Source organism: Bidens hawaiensis, unplaced genomic scaffold (genome assembly GCF_021521415.1).
Source record: "Bidens hawaiensis isolate Kalapana, Puna unplaced genomic scaffold, B.hawaiensis_p1.1 tig00002572_1, whole genome shotgun sequence".
NCBI classification, from domain to species: Eukaryota; Viridiplantae; Streptophyta; class Magnoliopsida; order Asterales; family Asteraceae; genus Bidens; species Bidens hawaiensis.
The window spans coordinates 457,050-460,633 of record NW_027491140.1 but is presented as its reverse complement, the minus strand read 5'-3'; positions in this window follow the sequence as shown (position 1 = coordinate 460,633).

The window sequence follows — 3,584 nt, the reverse complement described above, 5'->3', positions numbered from 1 at the left end:
AGTTGTATGTCTGATAGTTCAGACTCGTCTAGCCCCTCAATCACCTCTATTGCCTCTCGAAGACGCCGTGTGAAATCTGTGGTGATGTCGACACTGAAGCAAAAGGGGAAAGGGAAGAGGGTTGTTGAGACCACATCGGAGGAAGTAGGGAGGACCAAGGCCACCAAAAGGTGGAATGAAATCCCCTGCAAATTGAAGCAGGCCGATCTCGACAGCCTCATCGCCTCTCAGGGCTTTCTCCCCCTGTTTGGCTGCATGTTGCCTGGGGCCGGGCAAACGGCGGCGGACCCGCCTGCCGGCTATATATCCCTATATAGCCACTTTTTCACCCACTGCAACCTTCGTCTCCCGATAACAAGGTTTGTGGGTGCACTGCTGAAGTTCTATGGGATTCATATATCCCAAGTCCATCCGTTTGGACTCGTGCGCGTGACTCACTTTGAGTTCATGTGCAAATCCCAGCGCGAGGAGCCGACTCCTCGGCGCTTTCAGTATTTTTACAAGCCCAAGATCCAAGACAATTGGATCTCTTTTATTCCTCGCAGTCAGAAGGTGAAGTGCTCCACTGTTTCATTCAAGAGCCTTCATGACTGGTCTGAGAGGTTCTTTTACATAAGGGCTGGTGTGATCCCCATCCGCATGACCATGCGCTCTATCTCTTCTGCGCCTGCGGAAGAGGGTGTCCTCAAGAACCCAACTGGCGCCTGGGTTAAGAAACTGACCGCCGAACCATCCCCCGCGAAGAAAATTCGCGAGGAGGCGCTGGTGGGGGTCGGCATGAGTAAGCTATGGGCCGACAGCGCGCTTGAGCCCGTTATCCAAGTCGACGGTTTGTGTAAGTTTATTTCATTGCTTTATTTCTTTTTCTGCGCGAACATAATTCTTTTGCTGATATCACTTGACTTGTTTTTGCGCAGTCACCAAGGATTATGTCCTTGCCGCTTATGATGATCAAGTGGAGGGTGGCTCCGTCGCGCTTGGCGCTGGGGAGGTTGGTTTCCCAGATCGCTTCGATGACATGTTCATCCCAGTGGATCTGGAATTTGACTTTGACAGTGACGCGCCTGGTAAGCCTTCGCACTTATGCTCATTCCTTTAGAATACCCAAGTTTATTAACAGTCCTGTTGGTTGTTTTTGCAGATGCGCTTGAAAACTACGAGCTGGAGCTCGCGGAAGAGGAGGAGGAGGAAGAGGAGGCGCCCCTACTAAAGCGCAAAGCTAAGGGGAAATTTGGCGCAGGGGCCAGTAAGAAACAGAAGAAAGATGACACCCCTGTCGCTCATCCCCATGCTCAAACGAAGGGACCTAAGGAAACCCAGGTGTTTACCACCAAGGTTTCTTTAGCTTCCCTGCCTGTGAGAGTGGGCAGACCTCCTGTCCACTTGAGGTATGGTGGCGTCACCTCCTCCGTTCGCGCGGCTGAAGAGAGAAGCAGTGCCGCGCCTGCAACAGGTATACTTTGTTTATCTTCATCTGGTTGAATTGTTATTAAACCTTTGCTCCTTTGAATGTTTGCAGAACCGGCGACGGTAGCAGATCAGCCGCAGGCGCCACAAGGTGATAAGGCTGCGCCGGGGGCTGCTTCGGAGTCCCCTGTTCTACCCTCTGAAAAGGGTAGAATGAACTTTATGGCGATGTTCGCCTCGCGAACATAATTGCGCCAAGGTAAGTTTTGCACATTTGTCTTCTGAATTTTTCCTTTTGGATTCAGTCATAAACCATTTTTCCTTGTTGATTTGTTCATAGGAGTTGTAGCTGGCGCACAAGTTGCTGGTGACACTCCTGGCGCCGCTGCCGGCGCCGCTGGTTCTGTTCCTGCTGCTGAGTCTCCCCTTATTGGGATTACCAAGGAGCAGGAAACCGTATTGCGCTCCGAACTGGCGGCGTCGAGACCTCCCTCGCCTCCTCCTACACGCAGCCTTCCCCGCGAGACTGGTTTGGAGCCCTCCCGGTCGCAGGAGAAGAGGCCTATTGAAGAAGATGAGGAGGATGAGGGGGCTCAAGCTGAAGACTCCTTGGGAGACCGCGCCAGCCCTGCGATGCCACAAGAGTTCGCAGCGCAGACTTCTGGTGGGGCTGGCGCTGACTTTTCTGCTTCATCCCCGCAGGTATGTTTTAATTTGTTGTTCCGCCGCGCGTACCTCCATATAAGTATGTTTTATGACTTAGAACATTTCTTGTGTTTTGCAGGGAGATGACCACGTTTACCGCCCGAGATGGAGTATTAATGAAGATAGCTCCTTCCAATCCTTGGGCGTATGCGAGGACTTCTGGGCTCATGCCGTGCCTCCTACTGAAAGGAGGTATCAGGAGGAGCGCACCCGCGCGGACTTGCTGAATGACCATATTTTCGCTGGGTCGGCTTTCTTTGTTGCCTCCCAGGAGCTTCGTCGTGATTATATTAAAGTACGCGATGCTCTTGTGGAAGCCCAGCGAGAGGCTAAGGTGGCCGCCTGGAACCTTTCTGATGCTCGCGCACGAGCTGAGAAACTCCAGGCGGAGCTCAGCGAAAACCGAGCAAGTGCCAACACCGCCTATATTAAGCGCGGGCATGAGCTCCAAGCTGCGCGGGAGAAGCAGCAGGTGGCGGAGGCCGAAGTTGCCAAGTACGCGCGTAGAGTGCGTGTCTTGGAACAGCAGGCTGAGGCGCGTGACCAAGCTATTGTCCAGAGTATCACTGAGAAATCATCACTGGAGAGCGAGGTTGCGCGCCTGAAGAGGGAGTTAGCGGCCGCGCAGGCCGATAGAGATGAGGCCTTGGCGACGGCGGCGTCCAGCCAGGAAGCACTTGGTGCTACGCAGGCGGAGAAAGAAAAAATTTTGGCGGCAGCAGCGTCTGATAAGGAGGAGCTAAAAAAGACCAAGGAAATTGTTGAGTTATTAAACTCCCAGGTTCCTGCCCTCGAGACGTCTGTTGCTGGCCTCGCGCAGGATCGCCAATGGCTGGTGTCACAGGGCATGACTCGTTGCGCTTTGTCGATGAAATATTCCGCCGAGTTTCAGGCCCTTGTGATGGACTGCAATGCCGCCGCGCGCTTGGTGGGCCGAGCTGAAGGGTTTACGGATGGGTATGAATATGGCATGTTGAAGAAGAACCCATCCGAGTACCCTTACAAGAGCGACGCGGCCTGCGCGGACATGGCCGCGGTGGGGGAAAAGTATATGAATACTCCCATCCCCATCCTTATGCAGGTACCTTGACCTTAATGAGCTTTACTTGACTAATTTTTCCAAGTGTTTTGTACTCAATACTTTCCAATGATTTTGCAGATAGCTGCGCTTGCTGACCAGCCCGACCTCGGCGCGCTAAAGCAGTTGCTCGATGAATGCGAGAGGGCTGGTAGCGATGATGGTGGCGCGGGGGATGTTGCCCCTGCCAGCGGCTCTGGCGCTGCGAAAGAATCTGCTCCTGACACCGTCGTGATAGAAGACTCCAATGAGGAGGAAGAACTTGACTATGGTCAGTTCGGAGATGAGGAGCAGGCCGCGCCAGATGCTGCGGGAGATGATGAGGGTGATGAAGTGGCTGACGTCGACGTGGAGACTTGAGAAGCCCTTCATCAAATTTTATAATTTTTTTTTT